This window comes from Schistocerca serialis, chromosome 3 (assembly GCF_023864345.2).
Source record: "Schistocerca serialis cubense isolate TAMUIC-IGC-003099 chromosome 3, iqSchSeri2.2, whole genome shotgun sequence".
Taxonomy (NCBI): domain Eukaryota; kingdom Metazoa; phylum Arthropoda; class Insecta; order Orthoptera; family Acrididae; genus Schistocerca; species Schistocerca serialis.
In genome coordinates this window covers 1005677389-1005703210 of record NC_064640.1, presented here as the reverse complement: position 1 = coordinate 1005703210, position 25822 = coordinate 1005677389, and the positions used below count along the sequence as shown (strand labels likewise).

Below are 25822 nucleotides of genomic sequence, written 5' to 3'. Positions count from 1 at the left end.
TTGAACTGTGGTTGTTCGGAATCTAAGTCCCGTACTCTCTGTAGATTACCCAAATTATACGCGTTGCGCGAGTCTGACAGATGTTCGCAAAGTGGCGTCTGCTGTGATGTGTTATTAACTGAAATACTTTTCATCTCTGTTACTTCTTGTTGCAAACTCGATAACTTTCTACGCAACGTGTTATTGGACGAATCGATCTCATTAATTGTCTGCTGTAAATTTTGAAATTCAAGTGTTTGATTAAATGAAACCGGTGCATTATCGTCTGACTTATTGTCATTACTACTTTCTATAACGTCAATACGACTGGCCAATTCATCATATTTTTCAGTCAGTATTTTAACCTGATCATCGGTTTTAGTGTCAGAGGCATTAATCTGTTTTTGCAATTTACGCGTAGTTTCATTCATTTTTTTAACGTCAGCTTTGACGACATCTGAATCATGTGCTAGTTCTAATTGTTCCAGTCTGTCGGTCACTATTTGAAAATCGGTTGTGTATGTGTCTGTATTCGACTTAAGATTGGAAATTTCGTCACGTAATTCTGTGTTCGATTGTTTGATGGAATTAATTTCGTCGGACACTGTAGCAATATTATTGTCTACATACGTTTTTGCCTTCGCAAACATTTTACGTTTGTCTTCTTGTCTCTGAGCAGTGCTTGTTTCCATTACTTGTCGTTTCACTTTGTTTTGATCCTGAATAAATTTACGGAAACGCGTATCACTGTTTTGTATATGGTGATTAAGACGTTCGTTAGTTTGAGTGTTCTGCTCTTCAAATTTCGCGTCAATCTTTTCATCCATTGTGCGCGAAAGTTCTGCTGTCATTGCTTTAAACTCGTCGCGTAATTGTGTAGCTTTTTCAGAGCATTGTTTAGCGACTCCGCTAATTTCGTCTCTGAGTGTTTCTGTTGCAGCTGTTTGTAATTCCCTTAATTCTTGAGCAACAGACTTAATTTCTTCGCTACTTTTTCTTGAACAAGCCTCAATTTCCCCACGTAACTGTTCCTTAGTGTCATGACACTGCGCGGCAACGGCACTAATTTGTTCACTAAGCTGTCTGGAACTGTTGTCCAATTTTTCATTTAACTGTCTGGAACTGTTGTCTAATTTTTCATTTAGGTGTTTGTTCTGTTCACTAAGTTGTTTGAAATTTTCATCATTATTGTCTAGTTTTTTATTAATTTCATTAAGTTGTTGTTTGTTATGTTCACTAAGTCTGTCTTGTTTTTCATTCTGTTGTTTGGAATCGTTATCCTGTTTTTCAGCCATTTGTCGTAAAAATGCCATAACTTGATCCCACCCAAAAGTAGCTGTTGCATTCTCAGTACTGTGTGGTGGTATATGTGCAATTGTCACGTTTTGTGCGACCATTTGGTCATTCTGCATTTTATAAAAAGGTTTGCCAGTCAAATGTACACTATCAGTCATTATTTCGGAATTAAATAGATCCGTCCTACTTTGAGTATCCTGATCACTTTCATTAGAAAAATTTGTCTGTACATCAGTTGAATTTTCCGAACCGGGTGCGTTAAGCTGGGCAGCGCTCTTTACAATAGAGCGCTCCGCGTCATCAATTGTCGTCAAATTCACAGAGGAGACAATTGAGTTGGCTTGTTCATCATTAAGATAAAAGTCATCATTAGTGATTGGAATGCACTGATTGTTAGTGAACGCAGGATTGTCATCATTATACTGCGTGTCACAATTACTATCGGTCACGCTGTTTAAGTCGGTAATTTCATTCAAAATACCTCGCGATACACTATTCACAGTCTTTCGCGGCATTTTTACAATAGTCACAAATATTCACAAAAGAAATAAGCACAATGCAAAAACGACACACAAATACAACAGAGCAACGAATTGCCGTTGACCTGTAGAAAGAAAGTCACAATATTAGTAAAAGCGTTGCGCCAAATCCTAATTATATTTAACCAAATAAGAGCAGATATCTGACTGTTTTTCAAAAGACTCTCAACGAAATTCGATCCTGGACTGGGTGTCGCCAAGTGTAACCTTTCCGGAGAATTTTTAAGACAATATTATTTGTGAATGCTAATGGTCATTGAGCTAAGTGTAACCTCCCGACAGAAATTTAAAAAGATGACAACATTTAATAGAAATGGGAGCCAAACGTAACCTCCCTGCAATGAAATGTACTGACAATGACAATAAAAAATGAGAATCGCAATCTGACTCAAAGTATAAGCTGTCACGAAAATAATGAAAAACCATTCAGTGCTAATGAGACTTCAGTGACAATGTAAATTCAATTAAACCAAAATATCGGTCTTTGGCCCTGTGCAAAAATCAGAATTAATTTCTTACCTCATTGAAACTGCATGTCAAATTTCTGCTCTTATTGTTGGCCACGGCTTGGAGGAAATGCATTGCAAATAATAATTTTTTTTTTTTTGAAATTTAACTGAAACTTTACTTTAAGGGAAATGGAAGGAAATCATTGGTTCAATTAAATGCTTTTTTTTGTAAAAAATTGCTTTGAAATCAAAATTATTATTGGGGCGATTATTGCACAAATTAGTTACAGTTGATTTGCATTATTAGCTGAGCGCATTTAAAAATAATATACCTCATCCTGAATCTTGACCAGAATGCAGTGTCGACGCCCGCCGACTCCACACACACAACTGCACTCGACTACTACTACCGACATACTGCACTGCTCACAGACTGCCCACTGACAGACTGCTCGCAACTGTACTGCACGACTACTACCGACAGAGTACTACTCGCAACTGAACTGAGCTACTGCTACCGACAGAGTGCTGCTCGCAACTCTCGCGCGGTCAAGCGCAGACTAACCACGATAAAAGGCTCTCTGGTCAAAGATTTTATCATGCCTCACCATCGCTGCTACGTTACATACGTGTTTCAAGATATGTTGCCACTGACGTTCCTGGGAGTACACCAGTGATTTGTTAGTTTTTTTGTATCAATACAATGTTGAGGAGCAAACGTTTTCACATCATGAATATTGTTATTCACTGCCTGTTGTTTCCATTATGTTGACTATTAGATTGCTTCTTCCTGTTTAGCCTTGGATCCGATTGCTGCACTTTGCCCTGCCTCTACCACCCACAAAGAAGGCACAAACGTCTCCATGTAAATCCTCTGCTGTAGTAAGCTCCAGGTGAATCGATTCTTTAATCCCTCACGAGATCAGAGAGTTACTACGAAACTAGGCATCACATCGTTTGTAGGGATTAATATTCATGTCGTTGAACACTGTGTTTTTGTGTAATTACCACCAATACATTCGACATCCATCTTAAGATAGCTTGGGTACGTGTAGATGCAACAAGTAATGTACCAAATGGTCGAAGTTGCTAAATTGACATGTCACTGAATGCTGAATTCTCCTGTTAATGGTTCGGTTCACGTCATATCCCGTGTTGAAAACATGGATCTGCGTTTCTCAAGTGCGACGCCTATGTATACTTCTGTCCTGGGAAATATACTGAACCTTATAACAGACTCAAGAATCACCCTTTTATCCCTAAATCCTAATCTTCTTTTTTGCAACTGCTACCCTTATTTTCTCATGATTATGGAATTTAGTTGTGACTGAAGAACAAACCACCTGTGAGAGGTGAATTCGATTCCTTTGAATCCAAAGCCAAACAAACTTACATAAATATGATTTGTCGAACATAAATAACCATCTCACTAAATTAATGTGGGTTTCGTATTAATACATAATGTAAACACCTATGTCCTGACCAACACCACATACCGAGGCTCAATACAGGGTAACGGTAGTTAAGTTGGCGAAGAGATCTTTCAATTACAGTTGCAACATTATTTTATAAAATGATATATCTAATTCTAGCTTTTTACCTGGGGCTTCTTTCACGTAGACATACGTCACATATACTGCACAAATCTCCTCACCCCCCTCTCTCTGTCCAAGTCCTCGTGGCCCCTCCCTTTGTCCATGTCCTCCCCCCAACCATTTCTGTACATCTCCTTCACCCATTCTCTCTGTTCTTTCCTTCCTGCCTCCTCTCTCTGACCATATCTTCCTGCTCCCTCCCATTGTCCACTCCTTCCTCCCCCTGTCGCTGTCCATCTTGTCCCCCTTCCTTTCTGTATCTATCTGTTTCTCCCCCTCTCTCTGTCTACCCCTTATGGCATCACCACCCCAAAGGGAGCTTGTTGGTTACTAGCCCCACAGAGTTTCTTTTCAGACAATGTTATGTGTACCAAGTTTGGTTGAAATCGATGGAGTGGCTTAGGAGGGGATGTGGACCATACATACATACATACACTCACACATATATCAATTTTTACATGTCTCTATGGTGTCGAGTCATGAGCAGGTTGGATAAAAGCGTCACTGTAAATTAGAAACGCAACTATAAATATTCCATAAGAGAATGTAATAGACTGACTTAGCATAGTAAAAGAAAGTACTAAGCTGGACTGTACTTATGATATTCTCTGCATTTCTGGAGATAACAAAAGACCGGCAGTAGCACAAGTAAATGATTGAAGTTGGAGACCATTAAGAACCAGTCACTGCTATGTGAATATTATCAGTTGCTTAAATGGAGTTCGACCATGACCTCATCCAATTAAAAATGTGTCTGCTACGGGTATAATGTGATATTTGGCAGGCTTTTACAGTTGAAGCCCACAGCTCATCACTGATTACCAGAGTGGTAGACAGTGGACCAGGGTTACTGGGTAAGCATGTGACTTATACTCTAGGAAATGTATAGCATAAATGTTGACTTTTATGCAAATTTATTTACCAACTGGTTTCAGTGCAGGATCATGTTGATGGTACTATACAAAAGAAAATAGAAACTGCGTTAAATGCAATGACCAATATGACCTGTGAAGTCAAAAAAGTAGGATAGCAAAATTCATAAGAAGTTACTTAAGTCACATATGCAACTATAAAACCAGCATTACATATCATACGTTTCTCGAAATCCAAGGCACATAAGTTAAGTCAAACAGAACAATTCTGAACACAATAAACATGTGAAATACAGGTGATAATCAGTAAAAATGAAGAGATTTAAATCGGGTCAAGACAGTCAACAACAGAATCGCATACAATCACAATATCAGGATAAAGCACAATGAAGAACAAAGATATCAAAAACATGGACAATGATTACGACATCAAAATATAAAATACATGTATATAAAATATTATAAAAATGCTGTAATGCATCTTATATAAATTACGTAAAATATTAAAATAGAAGTCAGTTTTTTAATAAAGCTATAAAACTAACCACAATTTTTATAACACAGTTAACAAACTGTGTGACAGGGCTGTAATTCTGGCTGATATCAGGCACAATGTATCATCACACCATAAGGTAAGTTGAAAATACAAGTTATAATCTTCTAGATGTAAAAGAAGAAGGTATGCTGACATAGCTCATCAGCAATCAACCACACACGCGACAAAAAAACAATAAAGATATAACCACAGTTGTATTAAATATCAAGCACTATGTGTCATCGGAATCGAAAAGACAAGAAAACTATAGGGATGGTGAAATTAAAGGTGTTGTAATAGCATAAATATAACGTTAAATCTGGTATCCTATACTTTCAAACTGACAACAAAGTTATTGAGGTGATTCTTACTTCATTAACATCAGTATGTACATCAAGTGTCCTTTCTAGATGTACAGTTAGTCTCCTAAAAAACTCATTTTCCACAAACACGCCTTTAGTAAAAGGTGTAATACAGGGGGTACAACTTTCCAGTCTTACTCGCCACGCATATGAATATCCGTAAAAATATGAGTGAAAGTGAGTGGTATAAGAAGATAAAGTGTTAAGTAAGAAAAATGAGCTGTAAACCCCCTAACACGTGAATCTCTTTCTGAAGTGTTCCACCTCCTGCCTTCAACATCTCTGCGGTTTTCCTATCTTCACCTGGTGACCTATTATCCTTCGGTTTCTTAAATGCTCTGTCTACATCTTGTTGAGTTACTTCGATTTTTTCTTCCTCTGCACCTTTGGGAATTTTTCCTTGTGGGAAGACATTTCCAGGTACTTCAGCATTCAGCAACTGGTCAAAATATTTCTCAAACATGTCCAGAACTCTTTGCTTGTCCGTTAGCATATTTCCATTCTCACCATTAATAACTAACGCCTCATTTCTTTGACCGTTCCTCAAGTGTCTCATCATATGAAACTTTTTCTGCTGTCAAATATTGTATTTGTCCTCTCTTCCATTAATCATGTGGATCATCAATTTTATTTTCTCTGTCCTCAAAATCCTGTTTTTTTCTCTTTTTGTGTTCTTGACTGCTTCCTGCTTTCCTGCATCCTTTTTATCCAGCATGAGTGTTTCCCTAGCTCTCTTCCTGACCTTCACAGCTTGTTTACATTTATCATTGAACCCTTTCTTCTTGGTTGTTGGCATTTTTTCTCCTGGAATTTCCTTTGCTGCTTCAGTTAAAGCGATCTTTATATCTTACCATTGATCATTAACAATTCTTTCTTTACTATGATTTAATGCCAGGACTTCAAATTTATTATGCCCTCTAATATACCGGTGACACAACTTTGGATCCTGAAGCTTCTCAACATCAAAGTGTCTCTTGACTAAGTTGTTGCTCTTTCTTTTGTAACACACCTGTAGTTGTAAATTGCCGATTACTGGGTAACGGTTGTGTCCGCACCAGCCCTTTCGTAAGATCTAATACCTTTCATACACTTCTTGTAGCTCTCTATAAGTATACGATGAATCTCATTGATTGTACAAATATTACCATCTATGAAAGTTCAAGTCCCTTTATGTATCTGTTTGTAGGGAAAGGTCGTCGAGATCACTGTAAGGTTCTGGCTTAGCACAAAACTGATGAGACGCAGCCCATTGCCAACTGTTTTCGCATGTACACTCTCCTTGCCAATTGTTGGCCTGTACATGTCTTCCTATCCAATTTTGGCAGTGAAATTTCCTAAAATTATCTCAACATTTCTGGTAACAATGCTTTCCACTGCTCATTCTGGTTTTTCATAAAACTCACTTTTCTCTTCCTCTTCATATATGCATATGCATTAACAAGTGTTACATTTCATCCTTATGCCTTATAGTGAGGCATGATATCCTCTCGCTGTTTGCACTGAAGCCCTTCACATGCCTAACCAGACGGTCATTCAACACAAATCCTGTTCCATGTTCATGCCTTCCACTCTCTTCGTACCCTCCATTAAAGATAACTGATTTCTTCTCGCGTAATATCCCTTCTCCACACCATCTAGTTTCTTGTAACTCAGTTAAATCAACTTAACACTCCTCCAACTCTGACATTACAGTTATGGCCGTTCTTGGTCTTTATAGACTTCTAGACCAATCCGTCTAGGCTTTTTCGCCTTATGGAATTCCATCATTTTCCGAGACAGTCTTATAGGGTTTCTGATGAAGATAAATCTTTCCTGGTCGCTTTACGGGCGCTGCGCAAGGTTAGCCTAGTAGTGGGACTGTCAGTTTTCTGCTCCTGAGCTAGCAGCATTTGTTCTCGGTTCTTTCCCCTGGATGGATAGGTTTCATTACACCTCAAGAGTTCCTGTGCCCTACACATGGGATATGTAAGAAATGGAAAAATAGGCAAGATGGTTTTTTGTGATTTTTAGTGATTATTTTTAGTTGTTAGTCGTGACACAACGACTAAACATAACAGTTTAATTAAAATGAATACATAAATCATTAGGATTAGATAGCTGTACATAATCTCTTACTTCGAGAATTATGTTATTGCGTGAAGTCTCACGTGTTCAAGCACAGCTTCTAACCATCGTGGCAAACCACCAAACAAGGTCTACAGATGTTCCTAAAATCTCTTTCCTTCCAGTTTCGGTAAGGTATTCACAAAGAATCAACACTTTTTGTTGAAGGACCGTTAGGAAAATGAAGGAAGAATACGTTGCTAACGTGTTCAAGAATGTATCGCCCTTTTTATCAGTTAACTCGCTGCACACTAAACTGCGAGACTGGGATTGAAATCAGAGTTGGATCGAATCCAAGCGGCGGACTATCAGTCGTTGGTTTGGTACACTGCCCAGCCTCACTGTGATTTTTAGGCTGTTTTACACGCTCGTTCACCCAAACGATGACTCTGGTCTCCGCCTCTGAATATCCGATGTACAAACAGTTAAAGATACCAGAAAACACACCCTACAATTTACACGATCTAGAGAGACAGCGCACACAGCTTTCCTCCCATAGGCTGAGTGAAAACTGTGGTGACAAACTGATTATTCGGCCACAGAGTAAAATTAAAACAAATTTACCAGATAGTGTACCCTGTACCAAGGGATAAATGCTCAGAAACCAAGAGAGATATTGTCATTAATAGCATTAAGCTAAACAGAGATTCTGAAACAGTAGAAAACGTTCAGATTGTAATCATAAGTAATTCGTCTTGTTGGGCCTCTAGTAATGTATTCAAAGACTGTTACTTTAGACAACTGATGCTTTACTTTGTGAAGAGCGTGTAATAAAAGGTAATGAGAGTGTCTTTACAGTCAAGACAATTCACTACCTTGAGCGCGTGTACAGAGAAGCGATGCAATTTTATAAACTTCGAAATAATTTTAATAGAATGATGGAGGAACTTAAATTTCTTAAAACGTGGATGCCGATTAAGCACAAAGACTGGAATTGTGAGAACGGATTATTCGTACTCGAGAATGATGCCACTTGTCGGACATAATTACAGGGTTATTACAAATGATTGAAGCGATTTCACAGCTCTACAATAACTTTATTATTTGAGATATTTTCACAGTGCTTTGCACACACATACAAAAACTCAAAAAGTTTTTTTAGGCATTCACAAATGTTCGATATGTGCCCTTTTAGTGATTCGGCAGACATCAAGTCGATAATCAAGTTCCTCCCACACTCGGCGCATCAATGGGTTCGAAAGCATCGTTGATGCGAGCTCGCAGTTCTGGCACGTTTCTTGGTAGAGGAGGTTCAAACACTGAATCTTTCACATAACCCCACAGAAAGAAATCACATGGGGTTTAGTCGGGAGGGCGTGGAGGCCATGACATGAATTGCTGATCATGATCCCCACCACGACCGATCCATCGGTTTTCCAATCTCCTGTTTAAGAAATGCCGAACATCATGATGGAAGTGTGGTGGAGCACCATCCTGTTGAAAGATGAAGTCGACGCTGTCGGTCTCCAGTTGTGGCATGAGCCAATTTTCCAGAATGTCCAGATACACGTGACCTGTAACGCTTTTTTCGCAGAAGAAAAAGGGGTCGTAAACTTTAAACCGTGAGATTGCACAAAACACGTTAATTTTTGGTGAACTGCGAATTTGCTGCACGAATGCGTGAGGATGCTCTACCGCCCAGATTCGCACATTGTGTCTGTTCACTTCACCATTAAGAAAAAATGTTGCTTCATCACTGAAAACAAATTTCGCACTGAACGCATCCTCTTCCATGAGCTGTTGCAACCGCGCCGAAAATTCAAAGCGTTTGACTTTGTCATCGGGTGTCAGGGCTTGTAGCAATTGTAAACGGTAAGACTTCTGCTTTAGCCTTTTCCGTAAGATTTTCCAAACCGTCGGCTGTGGTACGTTTAGCTCCCTGCTTGCTTTATTCGTCGACTTCCGCGGGCTACGCATGAAACTTGCCCGCACGCGTTCAACCGTTTTTTCGCTCACTGCAGGCCGACCCGTTGATTTCCCCTTACAGGGGCATCCAGAAGCTTTAAACTGCGCATACCATCGCCGAATGGAGTTAGTAGTTGGTGGATCTTTGTTGAACTTCGTCCTGAAGTGTCGTTGCACTGTTATGACTGACTGAAGTGAGTGCATTTCAAGCACGACATACACTTTCTCGGCTCCTGTCGCCATTTTGTCTCACTGCGGTCTCGAGCGCTCTGGCGGCAGAAACCTGAAGTGCGGCTTCTGCCGAACAAAACTTTATGAGTTTTTCTACGTATCTGTAGTGTGTCGTGACCACATGTCAATGAATGGAGCTACAGTGAATTTACGAAATCGCTTCAATCATTTGTAATAGCCCTGTACATGCGATCTGCGTCACGTGACGAATTCAAAGGTCCCCTTTACGGCTCGTAGTGCTCACGGTGTTCATTTAGATCACAGTCCGTTGAGCTCTCTATTTAGTGGGAAGTGTTTCAGCTCTGAGGATGTCTCCCACAAACGGACATGAAACGTTCCTAAGTCTTATGCATAGATCTTCGCCTCTCAGCCCAGAAGCTTTAACAGAAGAAACTTTCTGCCATTTGTTATAATAGCCAATATTGGAAGAAAAGAGGCAGGTTTGCTTATGTATCTATGTATGGATTATTAGGGAATCATATCGAGTATTGTATTAACTAAACGAAACTTTTTTATCCTTGTTTCACAAACTTTATTATTACTGTACGACCTCTATTTCGGAGTTTAAGCCCATTTCCTAGTACATAACTGATTCCAAATATGTGAGCCAAGCTAAAACAAACACGTCAACTTTATAAATCTATTGAGTTTTGAGGTAAACTGTAGAAATTCTCTGTTGATAATTTTGACAAATAACATATGGATTTACAAAATTCATTAGGACAACATTTACGAAATTCATTGCTTCAGCATTTAAAATAACTTTGAGTAAACTTACATTGGAGTAGAGCAATGTACAAGAATGGAATGTTTTTGTTACGTGAATAAAGGCACTAGGGGTTTTTCATTATATGTAAGAGTTGCAATACAGTCTAAAAGGAGTGAATAACGGAACTGAGTTTTTTCATTCCGTAATAAATGTGAGGATACACCGATCTGTTCCTGAAATTCTAGAATTCCTAACTGAGTGAGCTGTGCACCTATTCTTTCTTTGTGTAGGACTTCTACATCTAATGTGTATTTGTGGTTTTCATTTATGAGAAGTTTGGCAAAGAATAAATTTAGCTTCTTTAATCTCCAACTTCTATGGTGTTCTCTGAGCCTAGTGCAGATTCATCTCCCAGTCTGTCCAGTATAGCAACATTGACAATCTCAATGGATGATTTTATAAACCGCACATATCGTGATATCTGGTTGTCTATCTTTAGAACTGAAGATACGTCTAGTTACTGTCCGTGGGATATAGAAAAGTATAGAGAAACCCTTTGCTTTTAACATGTTGCTCATCCTAGTTGAAGTTTTATCTATAAAAGGTAAACTGCAACATTTCATTTTCGTTCTGTCTGTGTTGATCATAGGGTACTTTAGCACACTGGCTTGCTTGCTCAGGTTTTTATTGAGAATTTTGTGTATAATGTTGGAATGAAGTGCATTATTTGTGACTATTGTTTTTATTGCGTTGAGTTGCTGGTCCTAGTCTGCTTGAAGCATGGAGATTGAAAGCAGACGGTGGATCACGTGGTGGAACACTGCATGTTTATAGGTTTAGGATGTTGAGAGGAGGCTGGGATGGATGTATCAGTAAAGAAGTCTTTTCGGTAACTTTTGAACTTTTATCTCTAAGCTAATGCTAGAACCTTCTAATTCCGTACTGACCTTTATGGTTACATGCCATTGATTCACATTTTCCATGCGCTACGGTCGCAGGTTCGAATCCTGCCTCGGGCATGGATGTGTGTGATGTCCTTAGGTTAGTTAGGTTTAAGTAGTTCTAAGTTCTAGGCGACTGATGACCTTACAAGTTAAGTCCCATAGTGCTCAGAGCCATTTGAAGCATTTTTGAACGTTTTCCATGAACTTATGGAGTTGTCTAGTGGAACCTTTCCACATACAGAGAATATCTTCGAGATATTTGTACCAATAGACAACTTTTTTTCCATTGGTTCACTCTTCAGAAAATCAGTCTCCCACTTGTCTACGAGCATTTCTGCGAGCCAAACCCTTCGTTTTGTTTGTAACTGCTGCCTTGAAAGCAGGATTAATTTTGATTTAAACAACATTGCACTGTACTGTTTATACTCAGCTGTTCTTTTGGCTTAACGCTGTGTAAATACAATGACTATGAAACAATATCTAACAGTCTTTCACAGGAATGATTGAGAACAAGCTGTGTACATCAAAGAGCCTGACTTTGCATTTTTTGGAAAGTTGACATATGTTACTTTGTTAAGTAAATCGAAACTGTTCTTAATGCTATATTTCCCTGTGAAGTTCAGTTTTCTCCTCAAGAGTATGTTCATCTTCCAGGCATAATAAAAAAAATTCCGTTCCTGTACATAGCTGTACTCCAATATATGTTTAGTCATAGTACTGAGAATGCTTTACTAATGAATTTGACGGATGCAGTCCAAATGAATTTTTAAATCCTTTGTAATTGGTCAAAATTGCCAGCAAAGATAACTTTTATGGTTCAAGTCAAGAATCGGTAGATATAAAAGCTTGACACATTTATCTTTGATTGGTTCTCATCTGTGGGATCAGTTATGTGCAAAAAAGTATGCTTATAATACGAAGTGTAGTTCGTGTAGTAATAGTACACTTTGTGCAACAAGGATAAAAATGTATTCTGTTTAAATAATTCACTATACAATGTGTCACCAAGAATCCGCAGTTGAGTCATTTAAAATGCCGAGTACTATTGGGGCAAGGAGAAAATTTTCAGCCCAGTGCAAAGCTGACGTCAGTTTCATATTAGATAAGTAAGTGCATGTTACGAGAATAATGTAAGTTAAGTATCAGGTTGTTCTACAGTAGGGCTCTTTTTCAGACGCCTTTCTTAAATAGCTGCGTTTCGTTTCGTACTAATGCATAACTGGAATACCGTGCCACCATGGCATTCTCTTATTCGCCCAGTTTGTTGCACACAGAAATTCGCCTGATATTGTGGAAGGGCTATAAAGAGGCTGATTCTTAATTTTCGCAAGTTAAGAAATTAACAGTTGAATTCAAACTTGGCTGCACTACTCCTGGCCACGTGCGGATGTGCCAAAGCTGTGACCAGAGATGAAAAGTACGAAAAAACTGACATATAATGGTACTGCACGATCTACTACTAAAAGTGTGTGAATTAGCTCACTTCCACAGGAATATCGGAGGAAACACCATGGAACCTTTTATATAAAGGAACAAAAAAAGGAGGTTTTGTACAAGATAGGTGCCGAATTTTCTGAATGCTGACCAAATGGAAATAGGAAAAGACAATTTGCAAAGCTTTAAAAAGTTTGTATGGTTTAATGGTTTATTCGGTGGGGAGGGGGGAAGCAAACAGCGACGTCATCGGTCCCATCACATTAAGGAAGGATGGGAATGGAAGTCAGCCATGCCCTTTCAGAGGAACCGGCCCGGCATTTGCCAGAAGCGATTTAGGGAAATCATGAAAAACCTAATTCAAGATGGCCGGACGCGAGTTTGAACCGTCCTCCTCCCGAATGCGAGTCTAGTGTCCTAACCACAGCATCACCTCCCTCGATAGCTTTAAAAAGAATCCACCTGATTTTGTACATCAATTTATTATTTTCCGCGCTACAAATACCTGCTACTTCACAACGGAAACGAACAAAGATTCAAAGCAGTGGTGCATCGAAAGAGGAGAAAACCGACTTCATTTGCCGGAAAGGTGTTCTCTGAGATGAAAAATGTAATCTTAACTAAACAAGCACTGTTTTTTGCCTTGTTTCACAATTTTATCATTAATGTTTTTGCACAACCTATGTTTCAAGTTATAAGTCTATTTTCAAGTACATTATTAATTCCCAAAAATGATAATGCACAGATAAACATTATGACAAGGCAAAGATAATCATCTCAACTTATTAAGGTATTGATCCACAGCTTAATGTAGAATTACGTCAATGATCATTCTGTAACAAATTACCTACATTATTACATTAAAAGACAGATATGTATATCCCCACACCTATTATTAAACGTCCAAACCCAATTCAATTATTCACTTCTTTTAGGTGAGATCACAACCTCAGAAGAGAAGCAAAACTTTGGGCGCCAGTTCATCGGAGTTCTTGGCGATGCGTAAGTTTAGTCCGGTCATTGAAGTGTAATTGCTGAATGTGTAATAACCTATGTTGTGCAATAACATTAACAATAAAATTGTGAAACAAGGCCAAAAACAGTGTTTGTTTAGTTAATTTACAATGTTTCGCCAAGAACCCACAGTGGAATCAGTTAAAAATGATTTTGAATGCAAGCCAAGCAACGTTAACTGCGCTTTATAGACGATTCCTAACCAAGAAGGCGAAACATGTCAACATATTCGGTTTAATCAACAATGCCTAAATTACAAAATAACACCAAAATACGCTACCATCAAGATCAAAGAAACCTCAGCTTTAGCAAGACATATGAAGAAGGTAGCAGAACAACTATGGATTGAACAAGAAATGTCGAATTGGTATAGAGTTCGTGATAATGTTAGCATGCACCTGAAATTAGTACGTGTGCAGCTTACTCTCTTCCTCCACCATTTGAATTTATGTGGTTGGAAAATACTGTTAGGGAAACAGTTTCAGACATCTTTTATAACACGTTTCTGTGGCAAAAGAAGAAGTTAGAATAGTTATTGTCATTGAAGGAGAGAACCTTAACCCCAAAAATGCCGATTCACTTTCCAGATAGAATTGTTAATTTATCAGCATTAACCCTTTCGGAACCAGAAGAAAAGTTATTATGAAAACGTCTCAAATACGCTCCAGACAGGATAACAAAACCTCAAGTGTTAGACTATCCAAGGGTAGATCTGGAAATAGCTCTACAGAAAGATATAGTAACGAAAGTGCAGTGTGTGGAAGAAATCAAGCAGGCACAGAAACAACAACAACAAGCACAATGTCGGAAGAACAATGAGTTCTTAGTCATGAAGGAACTTAAAACTAGGATTGAAAACAGTAATGTGATTGAGACTAAGGCAGACAAAAGACGGGCTGTAGTGCTGTTAAATAAAACAGATTATACAAGCAAAGTAGAGGTTTTTCCAGTCAGTGCAGCTACAGAAATTACAGAGAGACCCGACAGCTAGTTACAATGATCAAGCGAAGGAGGTAGTAAACAAGTGATCCCACATCTTTGCTGAATATGCCTGTAAGAGCATGCTGCAAATGAACCCCAGGGCACAACAGCTGTGTGGTTTACCGAAGCTCCACAAACCAGAAGTTCCAATCTGTCCTGTGGTATCTGCAATACAAGCTTCAGAAGACAAGATTGCCAGGAGAATCAACACCATCTTGAAGAAGAACTGAATTTCAAAGGGAGATTTAGCATTAAGAACAGTTGAGATTTAGTTAACACGTTAACTGACGTTAAGGTTCCAACAAACGCACAATTAGTCTCTTTTGATGTGCATAGTTTGCTCACATGTATTCTAGTGAAAGACTGTGTAGATATTGTGTCACAATTATTAATTTCACACAACATAAATCCTGAAGCGCAGCTGAACATTGTTAGTTCAGTGGAATATTGTTTAAATCAAGTGGTTCAAATGGCTCTGAGCACTATGGGACTTAACAGCTATGGTCATCAGTCCCCTAGAACTTAGAACTACTTAAACCTAACCAACCTAAGGACATCACACAACACCCAGTCATCACGAGGCAGAGAAAATCCCTGACCCCGCCGGGAACCGAACCCGGGCGTGGGAAGCGAGATCGCTACCGCACGACCACGAGCTGCGGACTTTAAATCAAAATTATATCTGTTTTCAAGGGAGCTGTTATCAATAAGCGGATAGTCTGGCAATGGGCTCACCTTTTTCCTCCTTACTAGCTGAAATGTTCGTGAACAAGTGGGAGACTGATTTTCTTAAAAGAGAACAACTGGCAAAACATGTTGTGTATTGATACAGATATGTAGATGATGTTCTTTGCATGTGGAAAGGTTCCAATAGACAACTCCATAATTTCTGAAAAATATGAACCAGTGGCACACTAACATAAAGATGAGCATGGAGTTGGAAGGGGGGTGGGGGGGAGGCGCAGCATAAATTTCCTGGACGTTAGCTTAAAGGTAGAAGACAATAATCATAAATTTAAAATCTACTGAAAAGATTCCTTCACTGACACTGTCATCCCGGCTTCCTGTCAACATCCTACAGCCTACAAAAGTGCAGAATTCCATCACATGATCCACCGTATCCTTTCTATCCCTATGTCCCAAGGAGCTTAACACAATTAAAACAATAGCCACAAATAATGAATTTGACCCCAACACCGGTAAAAAGATGAAGCAGCAAGCTAGGTCCCTACTGTCCCCAAAGGAAGACACAGACAAACTTCAAAAGAATTGGTGCAGATTACCTTTTATAGGGAAAACATCAAATAGCATGAGTAACGTCTTGAAGGCAAATGGGTTCTCTGTGTTTTTGTGTGTCCCTCAGACAATAGGTAGTTTCTTCTTCAATGCAAAAGACAAACAATCAGTAATCACAAAAAGTGGGGTTTATAAAATCACATGCCGTGAGTGTCCGTTTTGCTTCATTGGACAGACAGGGAGGTCAATTTGTACCAGGCTTAAAGAACACCACAGAAGCTGAAGACTGAAGAAGCCTGATTCAGCCTTTGCAGAACATTCCCTGAACAATAACCACAAATTCACAATAGATGTAAGTCCTACACACAGAGGGAAAGGAGGCCGAACTCAACCAATCAGAAATTTTAGAAATTAAAAGACAGATGTGAATATTCCCACACCTATTATTAAACGAGCAAACCCAATTCAATATTCACCTTTTTTTAGATGAGATCACAAACCAAGGAGGGAAGCAAAACTTTGAGGCCCATTCCATTGGAGTTAAAAAGTTCTTGGTGATGCATAAGTTTAGTCCGGTCATTGTAGTGTAATTGCTGAATGTGTAATAATGTATGTAATTTGTTAAAAATGATCATTGACGTAATTGTCCATTAAGCTATGGATCGATACCTTAAGAAATTGAGATGATTATCTTTGCCTTGTCATCATGTTTATCTGTGCATTATCATTTTTGGGAAACAGTAATGTAACTGAAAATGGGCTTATAGCCCGAAACCTAGGTTGTGCAATAACATTGACAATCAAATTGTGAAACAAGGCCAAGAACAGTGTTTGTTTAGTTAATTTTCAATGTTTCACAAAGAACCCACAGTTGATTCATTTAAAATGAAGAGGTAAACTTCTAATTGGTTATCTTGCAAAAGGTAAACTAGTCACTGGCAAATACTACGTGAGTCGTCTGTGCCAAACATATCCACAAAGATGGTTTGACAATGATAATACTGAAGTATATTAAGAGCGAAACTTTAAAGTGTCCACCTTATTTAGCCGACGTGGCACCCACTGACTTCTACCTGCTCCTACATCTACATAAATTTGTTTCTGGTGAACGTTTTGATTCGAATGAAGAGCTTATTGCAGCTGTAGTTTCGGACGCATTGAGCTTCGTGTTGTTGCGCTGCTTCCTTCGCACACCTTTTTTCGTGTCTGACTTGCGATAGGATGTACGGGTTCACCAGCACTAAATTATTGGCGGGACCGACTCAGCAGATAGGATATAGTCCACGACGCAGACTTTGGCATTATATATTCGAAGGCACATATAATCCAAAGATCAAATAAAATAGGTAAATAAAAGAAAACTTTGTCCGTCAACTGTTCGCTCCTTTTCTCGGAAACTAATGAAGGGTTGAATGCTACAAAAAAATTCATCAGTATTATCCTACTGATGATAACTTTTTAAATCTCTGCTCAAAAATCATCTTGTAACCGAGAATCATACCACTATTTGGGAATTATGAATAATCAGTGCAAAAGTGTGAAAACTGACGTTAAAGAACTCAATTTTTCGCGTTAAGTTGCCCGTTTGCAAGGGCATCAAGCCGATGAGGGCACATTATGTAGACACAAGCAGCAGATCAGCCACTTTCTATTTTTATTAAAAACTGTGATGAACTTTCATCATGAAGTTTTCATAATCGAACAAACACTGTATTTAAAAATGTAGAAGTCTTTCAGCCTTTGTTCGATGTCCACGTTTATTGCTGGAAATACCAGCAACAAAAAACCGAAAATCAGTAATTTCCGAAACCGGTTGTTGAGAGCGGTTTTAAGATTCAGATTAGACTGGAGATGAAAACATAAAAAGCAGAAACGGTGTAATTGAAAACCAGTTGTTCGGGCGATAATCGCCAACCTTACCTCGTAGTCACCCCTCCTCCAGACTTACACCAAAACCAAGCAGATTCATGTTTATCTATCCCGGTCATTCATCAGCCGTAGTCTTACCAACATAGTTTATTAAAACTAAGAATATTGTCTTTTTAGTAAATAATATAAGTCTATTGTTTTACAGACATGTTAGTAAATACTGCAAACCGTTACTGCACAAGAGCTTTTAGTATGTGGTATTAGTTGAGCTTGGACATATTCGTACAACAGTGTCATTTTTTGTTAACTAAAATTCAAAATACTGAAGTTGTTTTTCAAAAAATATTTGGGTTAAACACGCCCACTTGACCCTTCCCGCCTCCCCCCGTCTCCGACCCCCCCCCCCCCCCCCCCTGCCCCGTCCACGGCGGTGACGCCCATCGCAGTATGATGAAGCATTGATCAGAAATTGTACCACCTGTTTGAGAGGAAATCTGCTATCCGACGGAAGCGCCCCTGGCGTGAATCGCTGGAAGTGGCCCCGCACGGTTAACGAGTAGCCCGGGGTTGGGGAGGGGATCAATAGAGCTGCAAGGTCGCGCCCGTGCGCGCGTTCGTGTGCGACTTCCTCGCCCTATTGTGGGCGCCGAATTGGCGTAGCTAGTCGCGGCAGCTCATAAAGGCGCCGGATGAGTCGTTTCGATACCCAGTAGCTGCGCCGCGTCTCAAGAGAGCGCGCGAGCAGTCGCCACTTCGCCCTTCCCGCCGGCAGACCCCGTGACGCGACCCCCGGTCGGCGTCAATACAAGCGGAACAGGCGCAACAGGCCCGGGCGACGGGCGTGCGTGGGCCGCCGCACCAATTGACGGCGCTGCCTGATCGATTGGCCTGCTGGCAGAAGTATGGCGGGAACAGTCGTGTGTGGACGTCTCGCTCGCTAATCGTCGCTCATCAGTAAGTAGCCGCCTCTGGTATTACCTGCACCACTTGCGGCGTTGCTGAAAGTGTTACCGTGCTTTATCATAAAACGGAAAGAGATTTCCTTTCCCCTGGAAATACGTATGTGTACTTCTAATGTGTTACTTGGATTTATATCATTATTACGTTTCAGATAACAGTTGTGACAGGAAATGCAACGTAGCTGTCGCCCTTATTTATGTGTTCTCTAGCACCTAAATGCCCTTTTTGTTTATGTACGTTTCTTTATTCAACAGATGGTACCCAGTGACGGATTCCCATTGTGAGATGGAGAGCTTTCAGATGGGAACGGACACGCCCCCACGTGCAGTAAGTTATTCTTTTGCATGCGCGGGCGGCGTTTGGCTATAAATGATCGAAATATATGATCTATTGCATGAAATATGGTGTATTCTTCCACATAATCGTGGACGCATGTTTACGTATTTTATTAACCTAAACTGTTATGAAGAAAACGGACATCTCTACTGCTTTACCGTTTTCACAGCATTTGACTCAATTATGGACCCCTTACACTTGATTATACATTAATTTCATTAATTCCATTATTTACTTAAGTCTGGCGTGTCTATCCTTATTGAGTACAGAAATATGATTAATTTGGTTAGACAATATGGAAACCTGAAAGTAAAGTTTTACTAAAGATAGTTTCACTGTGCAATGATTCTTTAACTGATTCATAGATTAGGTATGATATAACAAACAAATGATGCTACATGTGGCTGTATATACATATATAAACGATTTCACAGTAACAATGGAAGTGAACTTCAGTAACAGAAAATTAATGACCTAACTCTTCTGCACATGAAGCTCATTAGAAATTAAAGACATATAGTGGTGCATAAATTTCCTGCTGTGTACCATACTCTTATTTTCAGTATGCTATTTTCCTTCCTTTTATCTATATGATTCATGCGATTGTGATGATCGGTTTCCTATACCTATCTTTTTAAAACATTGTTTTTCTATGAATTGCTTCAGTGAGTAGATAAAGCAATTTTTCAAAAATAGGTTTCTTAAGAAACCAGTATTTAAAAAAGTGAGATAATGGTTTCACATTTGTATTCGGCATTAATAACATCAAATTTACTTAGTTTCACATCCGTCATTCAGCAATAGTCCAGATTTATCTTATGCTGGCCCTGCAGCATGTGCTACTTTGAATGGTGATTAAAAAGCTGATGTGGGTTATGGACATGTGGGGTAAGTCGCTGAAGACATGAAAGGTAAGGCAGATTATACTGCAGGAGTCCTAGAAAGCCCCGCATGAAACTTTGTTTATGAAGAACAAGAAGTGCAGAATTACTTTGTTTCATGCCACAAACGTCCAGAGAACTATGTTGCTCTCATGTTTATAAGTTCAATCAGCCACATTATTAGTATATAAACATTTATGAAGCTGGAAGTGACCAATCTCAAATGACAGATGGCAGTTTATCTCCCATGGAACAAAAAGGTAAGCGTATTTTTCATAGAAAGAAAAATACATTTACAAAAGTAAGAAAGCAAAATGTTTGTATTTATATATGTGTATGAAAACCTGCAATATATTAAACTAACATGGAACTTACACAAAGAAATTGCATTCTTGTGACAAGTGAACATCAATATGGTAGCCATCTTGTACAGAACTAGCTCACCCACCAAAATGGCAGCTATATCATCCACTATGTACAAAGTATGTAACAACCAGATTATGTATTTCTGGATGTCTAGATGAGTTAGTGATACCATTTTTACGTAAAATATCTCAGTGACTTAATCAGATTCTATGAATGGTGGTATTAAGTGTTGTAGATGCCTGGACTGCAGTCTTCAACACTGCTACACAGACAAAGGAGGCAGAAAGACTAAGATTTAACACCCTGTTGTCAACGAGGGCATTAATGGCAGAGCACATGCATGGCTAGGGCACAGGCTGGGGAAGAAGCTGTCGTGTCCTTCTTAGGAGAATTAATCCAAGAGTTAACTTAAGTACAGTAGGGAAAAAAGAGAACACTTACCAGATGGGGATGTGAAATCCACTCCTCTCCAATAGGTGACCGATGAATCAACCACTGCTCCCTTCGTTCCCTCCCCTGTCTTCCCCTTCCTCTGTCTTCTGCCTCCTAACTTCTCTCTCTCTCTCCCACACACACACACTATCTCTCCCTCCCCCTTCCACCCCCCCCCCTCTTCCTCTCACTCCCCTCTTCCTCTCAGCCTAACCCTTTCCCTCTCTGGCTCCTGTATATTCACCATTTTTATGTAAACCCTAACCTCTTTGTGTACAGTATATTCAACATATCCGCTTCTTAAATTTGGCTGTTGATCGTGCTGATATGCTTACTACCCCAACACCTATTTCTGCACTCAATTTGCAACTGTTTATAGCAGATTTCATTGTTCACTTTTGTACATTTACTTCAAACTAAGAATCCTCTACTATTATTCCTCTATTATTATTGTTGTTATTATCATTCATCTGGTAACCATCACCAAAAAAATGGTATTTTTGTCAATTAAGTCAGTGAGGTATCTGAACTGGTATGTTATTGGAAGGTCACAAGATTTATTTCTAATATATATCTTTCTGTTGATAATGTGTGCTGCATTTATTCCTATTGTCGATTGTTATTAACTGTTCTTCCAAGTTCATTTGTTACTTTATATACAGTTACCTTCTCAGCCATAGAGTAACATATTCTGTTTTTTTATTTTCATGTTCAATGACAAATGTATCATTGTCAGGTTTCTATTAGGATGTTTCACCTTATGGTTTGTAAAAATGTCTCTTCCTTTTCCGTATGAACATTCTCTGCTGAGAATTATGTATTTACTGGATGCGTGCTACAGAATATAGTTCTTACACTAAATAATCCCTAACACCCAATTCAATCATTACGAGATTAGAAAACCGTTTCTCCTTGACTTCCTTTTTACAATCCAGTGCAACGTTCATGCTAACATAATATCATATAGTGTACCAGTATCTAAATTTATAGTCCCTTTACCTAATTAATTTATTCAAGTTAATTCAGATGAGAAGGAAAAACAAAACCATAATGTTCGAGTGCAGCATTAGTTGTGTGCTGTTCGACACAACCAAATTGATTAAATATTTAGGTGTAATGTTCCAAAGCAGTATGAAATGGAATGAGCATGTAAGGATCATAGTAGGGAACGCGAATGTTCGACTTTGGTTTATTGGGAAAGCTTTAGGAAAGAGGGGTCTATCTGTAAAGGAGACCACATATTGGACACTGGAGTGATCAACTGTTGAATACTGTTCGAGTGTTTTGGATCTACACAAGGTCAGGTTAAAGCAAGACATTGAAGCAATTCAAAGGCGGGGTGCTAGATTTGTTACTGGTAGGTTCAAACCACAAGCACGTATTGCACAGATTCTTTGGAAACCAAGATTGGAATCAGTGGAGGGAAGGCAATATTCTTTTTGAGGAGCACTTTTGAGAAAATTCAGAGACCTGGCATTTGAGGCTAACTGCAGAGCGATTGTCCTGCTGCCAGCATACATGAAGTACCACAAAGATAAGAGTAGAGTGATTTGGGCTTGTATGGAAGCATAAAGACAGTCGTTTTTCCCACACTCTATTTGCAAGTGTAAAAGGGAAGGAAACAACTACTAGTGCTACAGGGTACCCTCCGCCACATACAGTACAGTGGCTTGTGGTGAATGTATGTAGATGTCGATGTAGATAATACATATATTCAATTTGGATCTCTGTTATCTAAAATAATGTAAAGGATACAATTTAAAGGCAATTTTCTGAAATTGCATGCACTTGATGTAATATTTATTTTGTTCTATTTTATTCATCATTGTCAAATAGTTTCAATATCCAGGATATTTTTTGATAATTCTTGGGCTACTGGCAAGTAAATGTAAGTACAATGATGCACCAGAATTCCCTGAACACTAAGTAGGGGTGCTGTTCACATACTGAGAAGGGTTTTAATTAGTTTAATTCAAGAATACTGTAAATGAACACCAAACAAAACGATATATATTTTCTGTTGACAAAGATTATCACATTTTGTAATTAGATAATAGTAAACTAAACAAATATTGACAGTAATATCTCTCTCACATGTTTTTCGCTCACTCCATTCCACACTTCATAATTTATTTTCTTCACGTTACCTGTAATTCTGTAACTGTAATTTCTAATTTGTACATACACTAACAGTATAAAATTATATTGCAGAGAAAACGATATTATAAACTCAATCATTTTGTACACAGTTACGTTATCCATAAATATGGTGGCTATCAAGGACCATAGGTAACATATTCCTTATGTTATTACATAACAAGTTACATTTCTGATGTTTTATCATTCGTTGATGAAGATGTTACATTTTCAACTACAAGTACTTTGGAGTAGTGGATACTATGTGGATAAATATAGTTCCCAAATTACTATGTCTCTCTGATTTCATGAGAAATGCAAATAACTGCATTTAAAAGAAATATATAACTTGTAAAATACATACAAAAATATGATTTGTATACAGGGTGTGCACTGGCAGAATTCAGCACAAGAGCTGTTGGGATAGTAAGCTACACCAACTAAAATTTTAAAAATCTATCTCTATCCTTTCTACAAACATAATTTTGTTTATGTAGATGAGTGTGTTACATCCTAGCCTATCTATATCTTCATCTACATCTACATCTATACTTTGCAAGCCACTTTGAAGTTCATGGCAGAGAGTACTTCCCATTGAGCCATATATAAGGGTTTCTTTCTGCTCCATTTGCATGTGGAACACAAGCACAGGGAATGATTGCTTAAATGCCTTAGTATACCCAGCAATTAGTGTGATATTGTTTTCCTGTAGTGATATGTAGAAGACTGTAGTATATGCCTACATTTGTCATCTAATGAGGTGTCTTGGAATTTGGTAAGTAGGCTTTCACAGGATAATTGGTGTGTATCTTCAAGTGTCTACCACTTTCACACCTTATTCCTTCTCTCTGTTTCCATCTCTTTCTCAGCCCATCATTGTCATACCTCTGTCGCTGTCCTCCTCCTATTCACTCAGTCTTTGCCTCTGCTCCTCCTCCTCCTCCTCCTCCCTCTCACTATTTATCTCCTCCTTCTCTCTCTGAAAATATCCTCCTCCACATCTCTCTGTACATCTCCTCCTTTCCTCTCTCTGTCCATACCCTCCTTACAACTTTCCCTATCTCCGCCACCCCATATCTGTGTAATTTCCTCCTTCCTCACTCTGTCCAATCCCTCCTCACCCCTCCCTCTCTCTCCATCTCCTCCAGTCCTTCTCTGTGGTGTTCCCCTTCTTCTCCTCCAGATTCTCTGTCTGTATCCTCCCCCCTGCCTCTGTTCATATCCTCATTCCCCATTCTCTCTGTACATTCCTTCCTGCCTCCCTCTCTCCATCCTCCCATCCACACTTATACTACTCCAGCACAACAAGCCAGTCATACATGCTAGCTTACATGTTGAGGGCTAGAACACCATTTCTAGCCACTGATGTATAGGCTGCCACACAAAGCAGGTCGATAAGGCAGACCTATTCCACTCTAACTCAGCATGTCTGTTGTGCAGGGCTGGCTACATGTTGGGTCTGGAAAACAGTTTCTTGCCCCTGATATGTAGGTTGCATACAAAGCAGGTTAATCAGGTAGCCAGTACTCTTCCTACACAGTATACCTGTAATGCAGGGCAGCCTATACTCCAGGGACTCGAGAAAACATGTTTTTGCCTGTATCTTCGCTCCTATTGCAGATATGAGTTTGTGACTCTCACAGTGCTGATACTCATGAGGCCTGTTGTTCCTGTTGCAACTTTGGTTGAAATCAATCCAGTGGTTTGGGAGGAGATCCAGGACATACACACTGTGGAGTGTGTACAGAGTGATGTGTGTATATATATATATATATATATATATATATATATATCTGTGTGTGTGTGTGTGTGTGTATGTGTGTGTTTTCACATGGAGACCACTCATTCATATTTGTCAACAAATTCAGGAATTGACAGCTCCCATTTCACTGATTACTGCATTGAGGAAAGTATTTACCAGTCCTAGATTTAGAAGGTAGGTGCAGTTCATTTTAATTGATATTAACTATAATGTTCTACTGTTACCTATATGCTAACATTGACTGTTGTGGTCCACGGTGTCCATTTTTATGAAAATCTTGCTGCTGGTGGAAAAGACTAACAAAGCTCTCCTGGTAGGGCAAACACATGGGTTCTGGGGCAGCACACACACAATTAAAGTAACATAGGAGAGTGAATAGTAAAATTTATTACTCAGCTTTGCTAATGTTGTTTACAGCAATTGCACAATGCAGGTTTGCCCTAACTGTCCTGCAATTACTAGTGTTCTATGAACACAAACTAAGTAATGTTCTCTAAAGTTGGAAGAAAACTAATCTTCTGACTTGACATACTATTCAAAGGACAGTACCAGACTAATAGTACTGATTTAAATCTCTAAGCAGGTGGCCTCTGCCCATTCACAACTTTCTATTCACCATTCTGTTATTCTGTTTCTACTGAAGACTAACCACTGTCTATCTGTCAGCCACTGTTTCTATCTCAACTGAAGACTTGAGGAAGTGATGAACACTCTGCAAGAACTCCTTCACAAGACTCAGACTGACTTACAACTTGCAACTGACAACATCTAGACACGCACTGTTACTTAAGTGTGTGTCTCTTTTTGTCATGGCGTTGCCACTCCAGGCGCCATGATTCTTGTGGGCAGCATGATGGATTTGCGTGCAACAATGTTCCCGCTGAGGAAGGATGGCC

General features: G+C 39.1%; 1 protein-coding gene across 1 annotated transcript in view; it reads left to right on the top strand.

Annotated features, from left to right (window-relative positions):
• Positions 1–25822, top strand: part of LOC126471453 (uncharacterized) — a 306777-nt gene that overhangs the window by 126969 nt on the left and 153986 nt on the right. The window contains exon 4 of the mRNA XM_050099642.1: positions 19268–19340. The gene's annotated coding sequence lies outside the window, so the exon portion shown is untranslated. The remainder of the gene's footprint in view (positions 1–19267; positions 19341–25822) is intronic.